This window comes from Mustelus asterias, chromosome 1, assembly GCF_964213995.1.
Source record: "Mustelus asterias chromosome 1, sMusAst1.hap1.1, whole genome shotgun sequence".
In the NCBI taxonomy this organism is placed as follows: Eukaryota; Metazoa; Chordata; class Chondrichthyes; order Carcharhiniformes; family Triakidae; genus Mustelus; species Mustelus asterias.
Window position 1 is genome coordinate 163,264,099 of NC_135801.1, and position 22,447 is coordinate 163,286,545.

Here is a 22,447-nt window from a genome sequence, read left to right on the forward strand (position 1 = left end):
TCTCCCAGAGGGTGGTGAATCTCTGGAATTCTCTGCCCACTGAGGTGGTGGAGGCTACCTCGCTGAATATGTTTAAAACGCGGATGGATGGATTCCTGATCGGTAAGGGAATTAAGGGTTATGGGGATCAGGCGGGTAAGTGGTACTGATCCACGTCAGATCAGCCATGATCTTATTGAATGGCGGGGCAGGCTCGAGGGGCTAGATGGCCTACTCCTGCTCCTATTTCTTATGTTCTTATGTTCTTATGAGAGGGATGTGGAGGGATATGGTCCAAGTGCAGGTCAGTGGGACTAGGCAAAAAATGGTTCGGCACAGACAAGAAGGGCCAAAAGGCCTGTTTCTGAGCTGTAATTTTCTATGGTTCTACTCCTTCCAAAGTGCATCACCTCACACTTTTCAGGGTTAAATTCTATCTGCCTCTTCTCCGCCCATTTGACCATCTCATCTATATCTTCCTGTAACCCAAGACGCTCAACCTCACTGGTATTATTATCACCTGCAACAAGGAGGATCTAACCATTGTCCCTGAACATTCAATGGCATTCCCATTGCTGAATCCTTCACTCCAAGTCACTCACCATCCTGACTTGAACTATATCACTGATCCTTCCATAGAACCGCTACAGTGCAGAAGGAGGCCATTCGGCCCATCGGGTCTGCACCGACCACAATCCCACTCAGGCCCTATTCCCGTAACCCCCCCACATCTAACCTGCTAATCCCCGTGACACTAGGGTCAATAAGCACGGCCAATCAGCCATAGGGTGGTACGGTGGCACAATGGTTAGCACCACTGCCTCACAATTCCAGGGACCTGGGTTCAATTTCCGGCTTGGGTCACTGTCTGTGTGGAGTTTGGACATTCGTCCCGTGCTTGCGTGGGTTTCTTCCAGGTGCTCCAGTTCCCTCCCACAGTCCAAAGATGTGGGAGGGTTAGGTTCATTGGCCACGCTAAATTGGCCCTTAGTGTCCCATGATGCTTAGGTTAGAGGGATTAATGGGGTAAACATAGAACATAGAAAGCCACAGCACAAACAGGCCCTTCGGCCCACAAGTTGCGCCGATCACATCCCCACCTCTAGGCCTATCTATAGCCCTCAATCCCATTAAATCCCATGTACTCATCCAGAAGTCTCTTAAAAGACCCCAACGAGTTTGCCTCCACCACCACCGACGTCAGCCGATTCCACTCACCCACCACCCTCTGAGTGAAAAACTTACCCCTGACATCTCCTCTGTACCTACCCCCCAGCACCTTAAACCTGTGTCCTCTCGTAGCAACCATTTCAGCCCTTGGAAATAGCCTCTGAGAGTCTACCCTATCCAGACCTCTCAACATCTTGTAAACCTCTATCAGGTCACCTCTCATCCTTCGTCTCTCCAGGGAGAAGAGACCAAGCTCCCTCAACCTATCCTCATAAGGCATGCCCCCCAATCCAGGCAACATCCTTGTAAATCTCCTCTGCACCCTTTCAATGGCTTCAACATCTTTCCTGTAATGAGGTGACCAGAACTGCGCGCAGTACTCCAAGTGGGGTCTAACCAGGGTCCTATAAAGCTGCAGCATTATCTCCCGACTCCTAAACTCAATCCCTCGATTAATGAAGGCCAGTACGCCGTACGCCTTCTTGACCGCATCCTCCACCTGCGAGGCCGATTTAAGAGTCCTATGGACCCGGACCCCAAGGTCCTTCTGATCCTCTACACTGCTAAGAATGGTACCCTTCATATTATACTGCTGCTTCATCCCATTGGATCTGCCAAAATGGATCACCACACACTTATCCGGGTTGAAGTCCATCTGCCACTTCTCCGCCCAGTCTTGCATTCTATCTATGTCTCGCTGCAACTTCTGACATCCCTCCAAACTATCCACAACACCACCTACCTTGGTGTCGTCAGCAAACTTACCAACCCATCCCTCCACTTCCTCATCCAGGTCATTTATGAAAATGACAAACAGCAAGGGTCCCAGAACAGATCCCTGGGGCACTCCACTGGTCACTGACCTCCATGCAGAGAAAGACCCCTCCACAGCCACTCTCTGCCTTCTGCAGGCAAGCCAGTTCTGGATCCACAAGGCAACAGCCCCTTGGATCCCATGCCCTCTCACTTTCTCAAGAAGTCTTGCATGGGGGACCTTATCGAACGCCTTGCTGAAGTCCATATAGACCACATCCACCGCTCTTCCTTCGTCAATGTGTTTGGTCACATTTTCAAAGAACTCAACCAGGCTCGTAAGGCACGACCTGCCCTTGACAAAGCCGTGCTGACTACTTTTGATCATACAAAACTTCTCTAGATGATCATAAATCCTGTCTCTCAGGATCCTCTCCATCAACTTACCAACCACTGAGGTTAGACTCACCGGTCGGTAATTTCCCGGGCTGTCCCTGTTCCCTTTCTTGAATATAGGGACCACATCTGCAATCCTCCAATCCTCCGGAACCTCTCCCGTCTCCATCGACGATGCAAAGATCATCGCCAAAGGCTCCGCAATCTCCTCCCTCGCCTCCCACAGTAACCTGGGGTACATCCCATCCGGTCCCGGCGACTTACCAACCTTGATGCCATTCAATAGTTCCAACACATCCTCTTTCTTTATGTCCACATGCTCGATCCTTTCTGTCCACCGCAAACCAGCAGTACAACCACCCAGATCCCTTTCCACCGTGAATACCGAGGTAAAGTATTCATTAAGCACCTCCGCCATTTCTAACGGTTCCGCACAAACTTTTCCCCCTTCACCTTTTAAGGGTCCTATGCCTTCACATCTCATCCTTTTACTCTTGACATATTTGTAGAAAGCCTTGGGATTCTCCTTAATCTTACCCGCCAAGGCCTTCTCATGACCCCTTCTCGCTCTCCTAATTTCCTTCTTAAGCTCCTTCCTACATCCCGTATACTCCTCTAAATCCTTAACACCTCCTAGCTCTCTGAACCTTCTGTACGCCTCTCTTTTCTTATTCACCAGGTTCATCACAACCTTCGTGCACCACGGTTCCCGTACCCTACCAACACCCCCCTGTCTCATCGGAACGTTGTCATGCAGAGCTCCAGACAAACATTCCTTGAAAATCCTCCACTTTCCTTCGGTACTTTTCCCCAAGAATGCCTCCTTCCAATTTCCCCGTCTAATTTCCTCCCTGATGACACTGTATTTCCCTTTACTCCAGAGAAACACTTTCCTAGCCTGCCTGATCCTATCTCTTTCCAATGCTATCGTGAAGGAGATAGAATTATGATCGCTATCCCCAAGATGCTCACCCACCGAGAGATCCTCCACCTGTCCAGGTTCATTAGCCAGCACCAGATAAAGTACAGCCTCTCCTCTAGTAGGCTTATCCACATACTGTGTCAGGAAACACTCCTGGACACACCTAACAAACTCCTCTCCATCCAAACCCCTAGCCCTAGGGATATTCCAATCTATGTTTGGGAAATTAAAATCTCCCATCACGACAACTCTGTTATTCCTACATCTCTCCAGGATCTGTTTCCCCATCTGCTCCTCAACATCTCTGTTACTATTGGGCGGCCTATAGAAAACACCCAGCAACGTTACCGACCCCTTCCTGTTCCTAACCTCCACCCACAGAGACTCCGTAGTCAATCCCTCCATGGCGTCCACCTTCTCTACAGCCGTGACACTATCCCTGATCAACAGTGCCACTCCCCCCCCTCTCTTGCCTCCCTCCCTGTCCTTCCTGAAACATCTAAAACCCGGCACCTGAAGCACCCAGTCCTGTCCCTGAGACATCCAAGTCTCCGTAATGGCCACCACATCACAATTCGAAGCAGCAATCCACGCTCTAAGCTCATCCACTTTATTCACTACACTCCTGGCATTAAAATAGACACATCTCAGACCTTCAGCCTGAGCACTTCCCTTCTCCATCACTTGTCTAACCTCCCTCTTACCCTGTTTACATTCCTTATCTATTTGCGAGCTAACCTCCTCGCTCTCAGTCCCCTCATTTCGATTCCCTCCCCCCAACCTTTCTAGTTTAAAGTCTCTCCAGTCGCCTTAGCCAACCTTCCCGCCAGGATATTGGTCCCCCTGGGATTCAAGTGCCACCCGTCTTTTTTAAACAGGTCACACCTGCCCCTAAAGAGGTCCCAATGATCCAAGTACCCAAATCCTTGTCCCTTGCTCCAGTCCCTCAGCCACGCATTCATTCTCCACCGATTCCTGTTCTCACTCTCCCGCGGCACAGGCAGCAATCCCGAGATTACTACCTTTGCATTCCTCTTTCTCAGCTGTCTACCTAACTCCCTATATTCTCTTTTCATGACCCCTTCCCTCTTCCTACCTATGTCAGCAGTACCTATATGCATCACGACCTTCGGCTCCTCTCCCTCCCCCTTCAGGATTTCTGGGACTCGACCAGAGACATCCCGGACCCCTGCACCAGGGAGGCAAACCACCATCCGAGAGTCCCGTCTGTGTCCGCAAAAACGCCTATCTGACCCCCTCACCGTAGAGTCCCCAATTAGCACTACCCTCCTTTCCTTACCCTTTTGCACTACTGGGCCAGGCTCAGCTCCAGAGACACTGCCACCTCTGCTTCCCCCAGGTGGGCTGTCCACCCCAGTAGTACTCAGACAGGAGTACTTATTATTAAGGGGCACATCCACCGGGGTGCTCACCATCAACCGAGCTTTCTCCTTCCTCACTGTTACCCAGTTACCCTCCTCCCGTGGTCCCAGTGTGACCACCTGCCGATAGCTCCTGTCAATGACCTCTTCACTATCCCTAACCCGGCGAAGGTCCTCGAGCTGCAATTCCAGTTCCCTAACATGGTCCCTTAGGAACCGCAGCTCAACACACCCAGCACAGATATGGTCGTCCGGGAGGCTAGGAGCCTCCAGGACCTCCCACATCCTACATTGGGAACAACATACTGGCCTCACACTCATAATTGCCCTTTTAAACACACAGGGAAAAAAAAAAGTGAATGAAAATTTTAAACTTACCTTTCCTCCTCCTGTTTTCTCCAAAGCCCTGCTCTCACTGGGTCTTTTTTTTTAGGTTAGAGGAGGAGGGAGGGTGGGATACTCTACAAGTGTAGAGTATCGGGATTCCTCTCTGTTCCAATTTATTGGGGAAAAAAAAATCTCTTTCTCCCAGACCTCCCTGCGCGACCACTTCCGGGTTTAGATATTTTTAAAGAAAAAACCCGCGAAAAAGTAAGTTAAAAAATAACAGCGCTTACCCGCAGCACTCCTCTCACGAATCTCTCCCTCTCTGCTGCACTTCCAAGACGCAATGGGGTTACGGCATAGAGCCTGGGTTGGATTGTTGTCGGTGCAGGCCTGATAGGCCGAATGGCCTCCTTCTGCACTGTAGGGATTCTATGATCGTTCACTGTCACTGGGTCAAAGTCATGGAATTCCCTCCCTAACAGCATGGTGAATGTACCTACATCCCAAGGACTGCAGCAGCTTACCACCACCTTCTGAAGCGCAACAAAGGAGGGCAATAAATGCTGGCTTAGCCAGTAACACCCACATCCCATAAAGTAATTTTAAAAAATAAAAATGACCTGATAGCCATTACAGAGACACAGCTACAGGATGACATTGATTGGGACCTAAATATTGAAGGGTATGAGGAAAGAATGGGTAAGTGGGTCTAACTGGTTTGTTTTTCGGCAGAATTCAGTGAATAATTTCCTACTGTGCTGTAATATTCATATCTTCTGTGACTGTAACGATGCACACTACAGAATTCATCAGGAACATAAAGGGTATTTATTGACACAGAAAAACTGTACAGCCGCCCCCGACGGGCCTGGAGAAGCTCCTTCTCACTGCCAGTTGCCCCAGTCCCTACATGTCTTCTACATGTCTTCAGACTGTCTTCTGTCTAAGAGAGAACTCCACCCCCTGGGGTGATTACCCATTCTCAGTCCCAATTGGTCTCTCAAACCAGGTGACACCCTTCCCCTTAAAGGGACAACCACCACAATCACCACAGTGATTCTATGAGTGTGCCATTTTATGAGCCTCACACACAGATCACTGACCTTCAGATCCCAGACCAGTTAATGCTGGAGACACCGAAATGAAGCCTCTGTACTGTGGAAATTAAAATGCTCAGATTTTTTTTAAAAATCATGCCTTCCCTGTAACAGCTCTGTAACAGATTGTGAAAATGTTATCAGTTGCAGACCTTGAAGGGAGCCTGTCTGCTTTCAGGATAATCTTCACTTGCAGAGGCCTCATAACATTCTGCTTTTTGACCTTCGCCAGAGGGTGAGCAAGACCAGATTTTGCCATAACAAATACCAAAGGTGAGATATGGGAATATGCTATGCAAATGATGGATTAGCAGAAGTCAATTTTTCATTGAATGAGAAAGGGCAAAAAGCCAGGATTTAATTGGCAAATATGTCTGTCAATGAAGGATGTGAACAAAATGCTTGTCCCTAATTTGCTGTAATTGACTATGACTGTGATGCACATCAATTTAGACACAAGGCTCGAAGCACAGTAAATGAAGGCTTTTATTTACTATTAATGAAGCTATCAGAACTTATGTACACTATCCCAGACTGAAGGGGTCCCGGCCAGAGCAGGGACTCTTATACCTCTCCCAGGAGGCGGAGCCCGACTGGGATGTGCCACAACAGTAACAAACACAGGTGTAACAACCCCACCCTAACCCAACAGCAACAGTAGCACAATCCAACAGTAACATATGTACATCCTTGTAGTCCTGGCCAGCCCCTGAGTCAGCACTATCCAGTGGGAACCAACGATGGTTCACCACATTCACCCCTCCTTTGAAAACAAAGGCCGGCGGGGTACAAAAACCAGAATAAAATGTCAGCAGTCTATAAGTTCAGACGGTCAGGGGGACCGCACCGTCGTTGTGACCTCCTCAATACCGGCGGTGACACCGGAGTAGGCACTTGCGGTGGCGTTCTCCCCAAAACGGCATCCAGCTGTTCTTCCACGGACTCACAGGCCGGTTGACCCTGAGGAGACAGTAGTGCAGGGGATCCTGACACGCCCTGCGGTGGCGACCATCTTCGGGGCTCAGGCAAGCTGTGCATGGGAGTAAAATGGTTAAGCAATGGTCCCGATGCTGCACGCGTCGTGTCCGGGGAAGAAATGAGAGATAATGGATTTGTTACTGGGGGTATGGGAGCGACAGGAGTTGCTACGTCCCCTGCTGGTGCCAGATCTCGGATCGAGACCGTGTCCTCTCGCCCGTCAGGGTATGCCACATAGGCATACTGAGGGTTGGCGTGGAGGAGATGGACCTGTTCGACCAAGGGGTCGGACTTGCGGGCCCTTACATGTCGCCGCAGGAGGACGGGTCCTGGGTACATCAACCACGCCGGTAAAGATATCCCCGAGGACGACTTCCGAGGGAATGAGAACATCCTTTCGTGGGGAGTAGCATTGGTTGCCGTACACAGGAGGGAGCGAATAGAGTGGAGCACATCAGGGAGCACCTCCTGCCAACGGGAGACTGGAAGACCTTTGGATTTCAACGCCAGTAAGACAGCCTTCCAGACTGTAGCATCCTCTCGTTCCACCTGTCCATTACCCCTAGGGTTGTAACTCGTGGTCCTACTAGAGGCAATCCCGTATGAGAGCAGGAATTGCCTCAAGTCATCGCTCATGAACGACGAGCCCCTGTCGCTATGGATGTAGCTGGGGTACCCGATCAGGGTAAAAAGATCACGGAATGCCTTGATCACCGTGGCAGCGGATGTATCCGAACAGGGAACAACAAAAGGGAACCGGGAGTACTCATCGATGATGTTTAGAAAGTACACGTTCCGATCTGTTGAGGGAAGGGGGCCCTTAAAATCAACACTCAGCCTCTCGAAGGGGCGAGTGGCCTTGACCAAATGTGCCCGGTCAGGTCGGTAAAAGTGCGGTTTGCATTCCGTGCAAATCCGACACCTCCTTGTTACCGACCTGACGTCTTCCACCGAGTAAGGCAGGTTGCGGGCTTTTACGAAGTGGTAGAGCCGAGTGACCCCAGGATGGCACAGATCATTATGGAGGGCGTTCAAACGATCCTCCTGAATACTAGCGCATGTTCCACGTGAGAGGGCATCCGAGGGCTCATTGAGTTTCCCTGGACGATACATGATATCGTAGTTATAGGTGGAGAGCTCAATTCTCCACCGCAAGATCTTGTCATCCTTGATCTTGCCCCTCTGCGTGTTGTTAAACATGAACGCCACGGACCGCTGGTCCGTGATCAGGGTGAACCGTTTTCCCGCCAAGTAATGGCGCCAGTGTCTGACGGCCTCCACAATAGCCTGGGCCTCCTTTTCCACCGCTGAATGCCGAATTTCAGGGCCTTGGAGGGTGCGGAAAAAAAATGCGACGGGCCTGCCCGCCTGGTTAAGTGTGGCGGCCAGGGCGAAATCAGATGCATCGCTTTCCACCTGAAAGGGGATGGATTCGTCTACCGCGTGCATCGTGGCTTTCGCGATGTCGTCTTTCAATTTCTTGAAGGCCAATTGGGCCTCTGACGTGAGGGGAAACGTCGTGGACTTAATAAGCGGACGGGCTTTGTCCGCGTAGTTGGGGACCCACTGCGCATAATAGGAGAAGAAGCCTAGGCATCTTCTCAGTGCTTTTGCGCTAGCGGGCAAGGGAAGTTCAGCAAGGGGGCGCATACGGTCTGGATCAGGGCCAATGACCCCGTTTTCCACCACGTATCCCAGGATGGCTAAACGGCGTGTACGGAACACACACTTCTCCCTGTTGTAGGTCAAGTTCAGGCGAGATGCAGTGCGTAAGAAGTTCTGGAGGTTTGTGTCATGGTCCTGCTGATCCAAGCTCCGAAGAGTCGCAGGCCGCACTGCCGTTCCTGGGTTTCGATCGGCACACCTTTGCATAATGCCCTTTTTAACCGCATGCGGTGCACATTACCGCTTTAGTGGGACACTTTTGTCGGGTATGTTTCGCTCCTCCACAGAAATAGCACCGCGGGCCGCACGGGGCTGCAGCCGTCGTCTGGCCTGAATGGGAGCACACCATTACACAGCATTTCGAACCCGAGGGGCGAGGAGGGATTTGCGACTGCTCCTGCCACGTTGTCTCCACGTGGTCCTCTGGATATAAGACTAAGCTCTTTGAAGCCGACTCGAGCATTTCTGCTAATTCTATGGCCTGGGTAAGATTGAGATTACCCTTTTCCAGCAGTTTGAGACGGATGTATGATGATCCGACCCCGGCCACAAACGCATCTCGGGCGAGGTCGTACATGCTCTGCTCCGCCGACACAGCTTTGCAGTCACAGCCCCTGGCGAGCTGTGAGCTCATTGGCATAGTCCTCCATCGTTTCGCCCGACTGCCGTCGTCGTGTGGCGAGGAGGTAACGAGCGTGTATCTCGTTAGGTGGTTTTGTATAGCGCTTCTTTAGAAGCTCGAGGGCCTTAGGGTAATTAGTGGCCGCACGGATCGCGAGGTAGACTGTGTCGCTTACCCTCGCATAGAGGACCCGGAGTCTGTCATCATCTGTAGTGACCGCTGCGGAGGCTGCTAGGTAATCTTCGAAACACTTCAGCCAGTGGTCGAAGGTGTTAGAAGCGCCCACCGCACGTGGATCTAGCGTCAGACGTTCTGGCTTGAGAATTTGCTCCATACTCTCCTTTCTTTTTTTTCTCCGTCGAGAGTTTAATAATAGTAAATAAAATTGATGCACATCAATTTAGACACGAGGCTCGAAGCACAGTAAATGAAGGCTTTTATTTACTATTAATGAAGCTATCAGAACTTATGTACACTATCCCAGACTGAAGGGGTCCCAGCCAGAGCAGGGACTCTTATACCTCGCCCAGGAGGCGGACCCCGACTGGGATGTGCCACAACAGTAACAAACACAGGTGTAACAACCCCACCCTAACCCAACAGCAACAATAGCACAATCCAACAGTAACATATGTACATCCTTGTAGTCCTGGCCAGCCCCTGGCTCAGCACTATCCAGTGGGAACCAACGATGGTTCACCACAGGCTGCTAAGTTTTTTTTCTGTAACGTCAGAACTACTCCAGCCATTTCGATGGAGGAGGGGAGTTCTCCTTGTTCACAAGTAATTAAAGGCCTTGCATTGGATGCGTGGTGTCTAGCTGTTTGTATAAGAGTCGACAAAGTGTGCCTAAGGTTGCTTGTACCCAAGATCTCTGACAGTACCACAACAGGAAGTCAGCCATTTGGTGTGGCTGCCTGATCCCTGATTGCCCTGAAGTGGAAGATAACGGAGATGATTGCCTCAAAGCCACTAGCTGCCGCTTGTGGTAGAGTCTCAGTAACAGGCGGAGCTGCTTATTGTGGTGGGGTCTCAGTAACAGGCGGAGCTGCTTATTGTGGTGGGGTCTCAGTAACAGGCAGAGCTGCTTGTTGTGGTGGGGTCTCAGTAACAGGCGGAGCTGCTTATTGTGGTGGGGTCTCAGTAACAGGCGGAGCTGCTTGTTGTGGTGGGGTCTCAGTAACGGGCAGAGTTGTCTGTTGTGATGTCGTCTCAGTAACGTGGAGCTGCTTGTTGTGGTGGGGTCTCAGTAACAGGCGGAGTTGTTTGTTGTGGTGGGGTCTCAGTAACAGGCAGACTGCTTGTTGTGGTGGGGTCTCAGTAACAGGCGGAGTTGTTTGTTGTGGTGGGGTCTCAGTAACAGGCAGACTGCTTGTTGTGGTGGGGTCTCAGTAACAGGCGGAGTTGTTTGTTGTGGTGGGGTCTCAGTGACAGGCGGTGCTATTTATTGTGGCGGAGTCTCAGTAACAGGCGAAGCTGCTTGTTTTGGTTAGGTCTCAGTGACAGGCAGTGCTATTTATTGTGGTGGAGTCTCAGAAACAGGTGGAGTTGTTTGTTGTGGTGGGGTCTCAGTAACAGACGGAGCTGTTTGTTGTGGTGGGACCTCAGTAACAGACGGAGCTGTTTGTTGTGGTGGGACCTCAGTAACAGGTGGAGTTGTTTGTTGTGGTGGGACCTCAGTAACAGGTGGAGTTGTTTGTTGTGGTGGGGTCTCAGTAACAGGCGGAGTTGTTTGTTATTGTCAGGTCTCAGTAAATAACACAAAGGAGCATTGCTGTCAGTTGGGAGGAATAGCAAGGGAAGGCCCCAGGGGAGGTAGATTATTAGGAAGACACAGGAGAGGGAGAGCGACCTACAACCAGTTTTCCTGGCATTCTGCTCATTGGAATGTTGGGCCATGAACTGGAGGCCCCACTGAAGCTGCAGCTGGAACCACAGCAGCAAAATAGCCACCTCCGAGCTGGTGAAGGGTGCCTGGGTGAGTGGCCACCCATGCCAATCTACGGCCAAGAGTATATCAGACTCACCTCAACTACCTGTGAATATCCTAGTGTCAGTAGCCGTGAAAACTATATCCCTCAATGGAGGCTGTCACTGACTTCTGCACCAAGCTGCAGGGTGAGCTGAGACAGCGAGGTGGAGAGGGCCATCAGCTATAGGAGCATCACTGGATTCTCCCAGGTTATTGACTGTACACATGTGACCATCGAAGCTTCCACGGGCCTCCCAGCAGCCTTCATCAGCAGGAACGCATTCCACCCAATCAACATTCAGCTGGTTGATGCGCGACAATCAAGCACGAGGTACAAGGCTTCTGCTATTGAAGGCTTTTATTAGCAAACAATGGAACTAACTAACATGAGTACACCAATTCAGACTGGAGGGGTCCTGCCTGAGCAGAGGGTCTTATACCTCTCCCCAGGAGGCGGGGCCCGACCGGGATGTGCCATAACAACATCTACCACAGGTAAACACCCTAACCCAACCACATTATACAACCCCCACAGTGGCAACACCCTAACCCAACAGTAACATAGGAATAACCCCACAGTGGTAACCAACGATGGTTCACCACATTCACCCTCCGTTAAAAACAAAGGCCGGCAGGGTGCGAAAACAGGTCACATATATACAAAATTCACATGTCCAGACGGTCTGGAGGACCGCACCGTCGCTGTGATCTCCTCAACACCGGTTGCGACACCGGAGCAGGTGCTTGCGGTGGCGTTCTCTCCGAAACAGCGTCCGGCTGTCCCCTCGAGGACTCCCGGGCCGGTTGACCCTGGTGAGGCGATGGTGCAGGGGATCCTGGAACCTTCTGTGGTGGCGCCGATCTCCAAGTCTCAGGCAAGCTGTACATGGGAGTATAACTGTTATGCACTGGTCCCGGTGCTGACCGCGCCACATCTGGGGAAGAAATAAGTGATAGGGGATTCGTGACAGGGGGTATGGGAGCGACAGGAGTTGCTACGTCCCCTGCTGGCGCCAGGTCTCGAATCGAGACTGTGTCCTCTCGCCCGTCAGGATATGCCACATAGGCATACTGAGGGTTGGCGTGGAGGAGTTGGACCGGTTCGACCAAGGGGTCGGACTTGCGGGCCCTCACATGTCGCCGCAGAAGGACGGGTCCTGGGTACGTCAACCAGGCTGGTAAGGAGATCCCCGAGGACGACTTCCGAGGGAATGAGAACATCCTCTCGTGGGGAGTAGCATTGGTTGCCGTACACAGGAGGGAGCGAATGGAATGAAGCGCATTTGGAAGGACCTCCTGCCAACGGGAGACTGGAAGGCCCCTGGATTTCAGCGCCAGTAGGACAGCCTTCCAGACTGTAGCATTCTCCCTCTCCACCTGTCCGTTACCCCTAGGGTTGTAACTCGTGGTCCTACTAGAGGCAATCCCGTATGAGAGCAGGAATTGCCTCAAGTCATCGCTCATGAACGACGAGCCCCTGTCGCTATGTATGTAGCAGGGGTACCCGAACAGGGTAAAAAGATCACTGAATGCCTTAATCACTGTGGCAGTCGACGTGTCCGCACAGGGGACAACAAACGGGAACCGGGAGTATTCATCTATTATATTGAGAAAATAGACATTCCGGTCCATTGAGGGAAGGGGGCCCTTAAAATCCACACTCAGCCTCTCGAAGGGGCGAGTGGCCTTGACCAATTGTGCCCGGTCCGGTCGATAAAAGTGCGGTTTGCATTCCGCGCAAATCCGACAGCTTCTTGTTACTGACCTGACATCCTCCACCGAGTAGGGCAGGTTGCGGGCTTTTACGAAGTGGTAGAGTCGGGTGACTCCAGGATGGCACAGGTCATTGTGGAGGGCCTTCAAGCGGTCCTCCTGCATGATGGCGCATGTTCCGCGCGAGAGGGCATCCGAAGGCTCATTGAGCTTCCCTGGACGATACATAATATCGTAATTATAGGTGGAGAGCTCAATTCTCCACCGCAAGATCTTATCATTCTTGATCTTGCCCCTCTGCGTGTTACTGAAAATAAACGCCACGGATCGTTGATCCGTGATCAGTGTGAACCGCTTCCCCGCCAGGTAATGGCGCCAGTGTCTGACTGCCTCCACAATGGCCTGAGCCTCCTTCTCCATCGCTGAGTGCCGAATTTCGGGGCCTTGAAGGGTGCGGGAAAAAAACGCGACGGGCCTGCCTGCCTGGTTCAGTGTGGCGGCCAGGGCGAAATCAGATGCATCACTTTCCACCTGAAAAGGGATGGATTCATCCACCGCGTGCATCGTGGCTTTCGCAATGTCGCTTTTCAAAGCCTTGAAGGCCAATTGGGCCTCCGGCGTGAGTGGGAAGGTCGTGGACTTGATGAGCGGATGGGCTTTGTCCGCGTAGTTGGGGACCCACTGCGCATAATACGAAAAGAAGCCGAGGCATCTCCTCAGTGCTTTTGTGCTAGCGGGCAAGGGAAGTTCAGTAAGGGGGGCGCATACAGTCTGGATCAGGGCCAATGACCCCGTTTTCCACCACGTATCCAAGGATAGCTAACCTGCGCGTACGGAATACGCACTTCTCCCTGTTATAGGTCAAATTCAGGCGAGATGCAGTGCACAGAAAGTTTTGGAGATTCGTGTCATGGTCCTGCTGGTCATGGCCCTGCTGGTCATGGCCGCAGATGGTGACGTTATCCAGGTACGGTAGGTAGCCCGCAACCCGTTCTGGTCCACCATTCGGTCCATAGCACGCTGGAAGACCGAGACCCCATTGGTGACACCAAATGGAACCCTAAGAAACTGGTATAGACGACCATCCGCCTCAAAAGCCGTGTATTGTCGGTCCTCTGGGCGGATGGGGAGTTGATGGTAGGCGGACTTAAGGTCTATGGTAGAGAACACCCGGTACTGCGCAATCTGATTGACCATATCAGATATGCGCGGGAGAGGATACGCATCCAGCTGCGTATAACGGTTAATGGTCTGACTGTAGTCGATGACCATCCGAGGTTTGTTCCCGCTTTTAACCACCACGACCTGCGCTCTCCACGGACTAGCACTGGCCTGTATGATCCCTTCTTTGAGGAGCCGCTGAACCTCAGATCTGATAAAGATCCGGTCTTCAGCGCTGTAACGCCTACTCTTAGTAGCGATGGGCTTGCAGCCTGGTACCAGATTCTTAAATAAAGAAGGTGTGGTGATCTTTAGTGTGGAGAGATTGCATGCGGGGCGCTTTGGGCAATTTGGAGGCTGCGGCTGATTCCCTACTGCCAGTGAAGGGAGTGGCCCACCGTACTGTAGGATCACACTCTTCATGTGGACCATAAAATTTAGTCCGAGGAGAATTGGCGAACAAAGGTGCGGTAACACAAGGAGCCTGTATCGCTCGTACATTGTGCCCTGCACCTCTAGGGTTACCATACAACGTCCTTGGATCGGTACAGACCGGGACCGTGATGCCATGGAAATTGTCTGTTTGGCAGGTAGAACCCGGAGTCCACACCTTTTTGCAGTGTCAGGGTGAATAAAACTCTCGGTGCTCCCACTGTCAAACAGACAATACACAGTACGACCATTTACCTTGATGTTCATCATGGAACTGTCAAGCCTGTGATGCTTTGTCTGGTCCAGAGAGATCGACGCCACCATTGGCCCCTGGGCGTCACTGCATGCAGCCGAGGTTGATACTGAGGACCCCTGCTGGTCGCTCCTAGTCGTCGTCGACCACGATGGCCGCCCCCATGAATCGCACGTGGGTGAGGGCGCCAAGCGTAGCGACTCCTGGTGGTCTTCCTCCTCCTCCGTCAGCCACAATGGCGTCGTCCTGGATTCGCACGTGGTCGGACCTCGTGGGTACTGCGACGCCGAAGGAGATTGTCTCCGCTCTGGAGGGTCACAGGCTGCACTGCCGTTCTTGGGCTTCGACCTGCAAACTTTAGCATAGTGCCCCTTTTTACCACACTGACTGCAGATCGCCGTTTTTGCAGGACACTGTTGCCGTGGATGCTTGGCTCCGCCGCAAAAATAGCATCACTGGCCGCCTGGAGCTGCCGCCGTAGTCGGATCGATATGGGAGCGCAAGCCCGTGGGGCGAGGAGGGATTTGTGCTTGCTCCTGCCACGTTGTCTCCACGTGGTCTTCGGGGTACAGAGCCAAGCTTTTCGACGCTGCCTCCAGCATCTCAGCCATCTCCATCGCTTGGGTCAAGTTGAGGTTCCCTTTCTCTAATAGCTTAAGCCGGATGTACGAGGACCCTACCCCTGCTACGAACGCATCTCGGGCGAGGTCGTACATATATTGCTCTGCCGACACATCCTTGCAGTCGCAGCCCCTGGCAAGCTGCAAGAGCTCATTGGCGTAGTCCTCCATGGTTTCGCCCGACTGCCGACGTCGTGTAGCGAGGAGGTAACGAGCGTGGATCTCGTTGGGTGGTCTCGTGTATCGTTTCTTCAAGAGCTCGATGGCCCTCGGGTAAGTGGTGGCCGCACGAATCGCAAGATAGACCGTGTCGCTTACCCTCGCGTGGAGGACCTGGAGTTTGTCGTCGTCCGTAGTAACAGCTGCAGAGGCTGCCAGGTAGTCCTCGAAACACTTCCACCAGTGGTCGAAGGTGTTCGCGGCACCGACCGCACGTGGGTCCAGCGTCAGACGCTCTGGTTTTAGTATTTGTTCCATACTCCCTTTACTGTCGAGAGTTTTATGTTTGCTAATAAAATTGATGCGCGACAATCAAGCACGAGGTACAAGGCTTCTGCTATTGAAGGCTTTTATTAGCAAACAATGGAACTAACTAGCAAACAATGGAACTAACTAACACGAGTACACCAATTCAGACTGGAGGGGTCCCGCCTGAGCAGAGGGTCTTATACCTCTCCCCAGGAGGCGGGGCCCGACCGGGATGTGCCATAACAACATCTACCACAGGTAAACACCCTAACCCAACCACATTATACAACTCCCACAGTGGCAACACCCTAACCCAACAGTAACATAGGAATAACCCCACAGTGGTAACCAACGATGGTTCACCACACTGGTCTGCAGCAACAAATCTCCTGCTGCTTCCCAGGGGTCAGCCATTATGCCTCCAGTGCTTTTCCAGTTACCCCACGTGTCTTCAAGAATGGATACAAGGGGTCAAGGGCTACCCATTGAGGATATAGCAGCTCAGGCCATCGTACACTGCAGCAGAGGAGAGGTACAATACAGGCCTACCCACGGAACCATCCAGAATGCCAATGGGCTGATGAAGATCAGGGCCCTATTTTACCATTTTGATTCTAAGTGCTGGGCGGACTTGAAACTGGGAGAGTTTCAGATCCGACTTTTAGATCCATTCTAAGGCATTCCCATACACACTCTGCCTGAAAAAATATCAGCGAGTCTGATTCGCGCTGCAGGAGCCTGTGGGCGGGGCTTAACACGCCCGAAACCCTGCAGCTCCGATCGGCGCCTCCAACCGCTCATGATAGAATGCCGCTCCCCTGCCACCTCCTGGGCCAGATAATGCCTCCCCTGGCCACCACGGACATTGCCCCCCCCCACCCCAAAATTACTGACCCCCTTATCCTCCCACCCCCCCGCCACCCAGACCGATCGCGGACCCCTTCCCCCCCAACAATCTCAGGCAGAGTGGCAGCAGACCCCATTCCCCACCACCCCACCTCCTGCACAAGGCCCCCATCTCCCCCGGACTCCGATGGCTGTGTGACGCCTCCCTCTCTCTCTCCTGTCCCCAATCATTGAGGCACTGATCCATCACCTACCTCCTCCCCGCCTCTCTTCCACCGCCATCAGCACACCTGCAAGTGCTCACTTGCCTTCCCCTCAATGCTAACAAGCAAGCTGCATGTAACTTGCCGGAATGCTCTGCCAAACTGCCTGCAGCTGATCTGCCCTAACGTGGGGCAGCTCCATAAAAACCCCAAAGATGGACAGGCAGACAGGCAGTGCAGGAAAAAGATGACCAAATGACCAGCCCCCAGATTCACTGAAGGTAACCTGGGGAGGCTGCTGGATGCAGCAGAGGCGAGGCAGGACACCCTCTTCCTCCTATCAGGATGCAGACGCAGGGGGACTGATGGCAATGCGGCCTGGGAGGCAGTTGCCGCTTCCGTCAGTGCCAGTGCACTGGTCGCCAGAATGGGGAAGCAGTGCCGCAAGAAGGTCAATGACCTCATCCGGGCAGCAAGGATGAGTGCTTAACTCCATCTTGCATCTTCCCCCAAATCTCCCTCCTGACCCCAGAACCCTGCATGTTTCCAGCCCCTGAACCCCAAGCACCTCCTTCCTATCCCCCCACAATATTAGAACTGCGTTTGCCCTCTGAGGGCCACCATCTGATATTCCGCAGCAGTCACGCCATCATTTCTTTCATGGCTCCTTCTGTCACCACAGGAGAACACTGATCATAACACCAGAGAGGGGGGTGAAGACAGGGGGTGGTGAGCCAGACCTCTGAGTCCTCACCCCCTTTTGAGGAGCAGGCGCTGGAGCTGTCAAGGGAAGTGGAGATGCGGGCTGTTAGCGACAGCATGGTCGGGCTGGAGTCAAGAAATTACCTCTGTCAATCTTCCACTCAATTTGAGGCAATTTCTAGGGGCATTGGTTTTGGGTGCAAGGAGCAAGGTTTAAAGGAGATGTACGAGCCATGTTTATTTGCACAGAGAGGTTGGGGAGTGCCTGGAACTCACTGCCGGGGAAGGTCGTGGAGGCAGATACGAGAGCGACTTTAAGGGGCGTCTTTACAGCTATGTGAATGGGATGGAAAGAGAGGCATATGGTCTCCGGAAGGGTAGGGGGTTACAATTCAGATGTGCAGCCTGGTCGCTGCAGGCTTGGAGGGCCGAAAGGCCTGTTTCTGTGATGTAATCTTCTTTGTGCTTTGTTCTATGTTCAATGGAGAAATGTTTAATCAAGTATTTTGCATCCCAGATTCCTCTCCCTCCTTTGCACATAACCTTGTGTCCTGTGTTGCAGGGACAGATCTGGACACCCCGAGGCCATCTGACATTGTGGTCCCCACTGTGGCTCCCACCCATCCTGCCCAGACAGCTTGGACTAGTCCTCGGAGGATATGGGTGAAGGATATGTCTCCAAGTGATGGCCGAGACACAGCAGGCCACAGCGAAGTCCCAGAGGGCCATGACTGAGTCACAGCGGGCCACAGATGAGGGACTGAACAGGCTTCTTGAGATTTTGCGGCCCATGGCTGAGAGGCTCGAGAGCTTGCAGGAGACCCAGCGGGACAGCGCTGAGACACGCGGGCTATGGCAGCAGCCCTTGAGAACGTGGCCCAGTCTCAGAGGGTCATGGCTGAGGGGTTGCAGAGTGTGGCCCAGTCTCAGAGGGCACTTGCTGCGGCCCCCAACTCAGGTAGCCATCACTGAGGGCTCGAGCACCATGGGTGGGACACAGGTGGTCCTCCAGGACTGGCAGTTCCAGGTGATGCCGGAGCTTCTGGAGCTCACTGCAGAAGCACCGCCATCCCATGGAGTGAGCCAGGGGCCCACAGGAACCCCAAGGGAGGGGGAAGGGCTCGAGCCCATGCCGGGGCCTTCCAGCCAGGAAACTGTGGCTGGGGCTACACCTTCTGACTACCCCCTTCCTGACATCTCAGAGGCAGCGGAATGAAGAGTGTGTCAATGGAAACATCCCAGACACCTGGAAGCCGGCCAGGTCTAGCAAGGTATAGGGCCTCGACGACACCTGTCACGCATATCATAGGCAATGGGGTGAGGTAGGCAGCTGGCCCCCTCCACCTCTGATGTACATTCTGGGGAGACACCGAGACATGGTGGTAGACCACGTAAGGTTAGAAAGTTATAGTTGCACTAAGATAGCACAGGTAAAGAGCTGCACTAGTTAGATAGATCTTTAAGCACCTTAATGTTTTCCATACACACATTTTTATGTTAGAACTTATTATTTAAACACCTTTATTGTCATCATTAAATGTTTTTTCACCGCCCCCCTGTGACTAATTTGTCTCAGATTTGTTTTGAATAGGAATCCTCTTCCATTGATGATCGCCAGAGGGATGCTTCATGTTGATGTCAGTTGGGGAGGTCCCTCAATGCTGTGTCACTGAGAAAAGGAAGCCATTGGTTCCCCAGAACCCACAAGCGATTCCCTCCCATTCCGCGCCCCACCTGCCCCAGGGCCCTGCATGGGGGTTTCAGATCCCTTACCCACTATACAGACATGGGCCCAGGTACCAGCGTGCATGTGGAGCTCAGGTAGGAGTCAGACTAGTTTGCACCAGGGCATCATCATAATGGTGCTTAGCGAGTCGTCATCACCCTCCTGCCTGCCAAAAAACTCGCTAACACCACTCTGGTGTGACAATGTTGCAGGAAATAGAAGGACTTGCGGGGAGGGATGGAACCCACAGACACAGTCCCTTATGGAGTGAATCGCTGGTGATCAGGGCCTCCCTAACCACCCTTTCATGCCTCATTCTAGCTGCCAGCTCTCCAGCGCCTGGGTGGTGTTGGTTGACATGCTCTTCCTCGTACTCCTCCTCCTCTTCCTGCTGGGCGGTCCCCTCCCCAGCGACGCCCGGCTGGTCAGCCTCCACGTCCTCCTCCACCCCATCCAATGGGTCACCTCTCTGCAGAGCCAAGTTGTGCAGGGCACAGCACACCACCACAATGTGGGAAGGGATCAGGGGGACTGTATTTTAGGGCCCTGCCAGACCAGTCCAGGCACTGGAATCTCATTTTGAGGAGCCCAATGCACATCTCCACTATCGTGCGGGTGGCTACATGGGCCTCATTATCACGGGTCTCTGCCTCAGTCACAGGCCTCCACACAGGCATCATCAGCCATGTCCGAAGCGGGTAACCATATCACCCACAAGCCACCCCGCAGCCTGGGCTCCTGCTCAAAAGCCTCCAAAATGTCAGAGCTCCTCAAAATGAAGCTGTTGTGCACACTGCCAGGATGTTTCACGCAGATATGCACAATGTTCATGTTGTGATCACAAACCAGTTGAACATTCTGGGAGTTGAACCGCTTTCTGTAGATGAATCTCCGCGGATTCTGTAGGGGGGCCTTGAGGGTGATGTAGGTGCAGTTGATGGCCCCCTGTACAATAGACATCCCCGCCATGGCTGCGAATCCTGCAGCCCGGGCTTCCTGATGGGCCTGCTCCAGGTTAAATTTGATGTACTGCCCTGCCCGGGCATACAGGGCTTCTGTGACCTGCTTGACACAGGTGTGCACGGCTGATTGGGAGAAGCCTCAGACATCTCCGCTCGGGGTCTGGAAGGAGCCGGTCGCATAAAAGTTCAGAGTGGCCCTCAATTTGACAGCCATCAAGAGTGGGTAACCCTCTCTGTACCGAGGTTCCAGGTCCTGCAACAGGTGGCATTGGTGTTGCACTGTCTCCTTTCAGAGGCGAGGCTGTCGGTGGCACACGGTGTCCGACATCTGTTCAAATGACGCTCGTGCACAGAACTGCTGGGGTCTCCGTTCCCTCCTTCTCCTCTGGGCGAATGGTGGTCACCTCCTGCCTCTGGTGGTCATTTCTCTCTCTTCCTGCAAATGGTAAGGCTCGCGCCTCCTGTGCCCACAATTCTTCCTCCAGCTCCTCTTCCTCAGCTCCAGCAGCAACCAAAAGAACAGAAAGATCGATCGGTTGCATCACGAACGCTATCCCATCACTCTGAAGGGGGGGGAGGGGGAGGGGGGGGGTGGTTGGAGAAGGAGAGAAACATATATTGCCTTTGAGAAGGTGGTGAACCGCCTTGTTGAACCGCTGCAGTTCATGGGGTGCCAATACACCCGCAGTGCTGTTAGCGAGGATTTTGAGCCAGTGACAGTGAACGAACTGATGGGCCCAGTCTGTTTACCCCTGAAGTGCTGGAGACAGGGTGGGAAGGAAAAGACAAAAAATGCTCAGTTATGACATTATAGCCTTTATGGTGTGAGGCAGATTTCATGGATCACCTAATGTTTTCCCACCTCTCAATTCTGTCTAATCGTATGAGTCCATGTTATGTTCATGAGAATCCTGCTTGCCTGCTCCTTCTTACATGTTATTATGGATACACAGGGGAAAAGAAGCAGGATCAGAGGGAGTAAGCCACTCATCATTGTAACTGCCTCAGGCCTGTTTTCCACCCGGCAGGGGCAGTTGAATCAGAGAGGATGTCGCAGTGCGGCTGACATCACTGGGCTATGATTTTTGTATGTTAAGCAGGCTCCCGCCTGCTTTTAGCGAGAACCTCATGCAGCAACTTAATCGGCGCCATAAATATCAAGGTGTCCGGAAATGGGGTTGGGTTACTCATTCACAATAATTAATGCCCAACACCCAACCTTCTCCTGCCAGCTGGGGCTCAGTCTTTCTTTAGGTTACTTAAGAGTGAAAATATTCCATTTCCCCCTGACAAATGCAGCATTTTAAAGCATTGAATTGAGCTATCATCCCTGAAAGGTTGTCTGGAGACAATTGCAGTTGACTCCAAAGAGAGAATACTTCTGAGCTACAGTGTACAGCACCACTCCACTAGCAGGCTACCTTAATAAACTAGATGCAATTCCACTTCAATTTTTAGTTTAGTGAAAAATAGTTGCTGTACTCCTCGAAGCAAAAAAACACAGAAACTGAATCCTGACAAATAGTCAATGGTTTGCCAAGAAATGTACTGCTTGGATCAAGATTTCTATAAACAGCAGATAAAAATTGTCAGTTTGCAAATTGTGGTCCCACAGCTTCACTCAACAATTCAACCTAAACAAAACAAATAAAACTTTTTTAATGAAACATGTGCCTTAAAATCTTCCAGGTGCACTCCTGCCATAAATTTGGTGTGATTACGATAGGACTGGAAATTAGACTGGTGGCCACACACTTTGGGACCCTGCCTTTGTCTGCTCGTTTCTACTGGGGCCTAAATCTCCATCTGCCCTAAACAGGTACATCAGTGGAAGAGATATTGTTGTCAGTGTGGGCTTCACTTAGGATCAAAACACCTTCCACCCCAACTCAGGAGAAGAGCACTTGGTTGGTGTAACAAGTGATAGGTTCTTGATTAATAAGGGGATCAGGGGTTATGGGGAAAAGGCAGGAGAATGGGGATGAGAAAAATATCAGCCATGCTTGAATGGCGGAACAGAGTCGATGGACCGAGTGGCCTAATTCTGCTCCTATCTCTTATGGACATCAAAAGTACTAGTCCACATCTGGCAAAAATG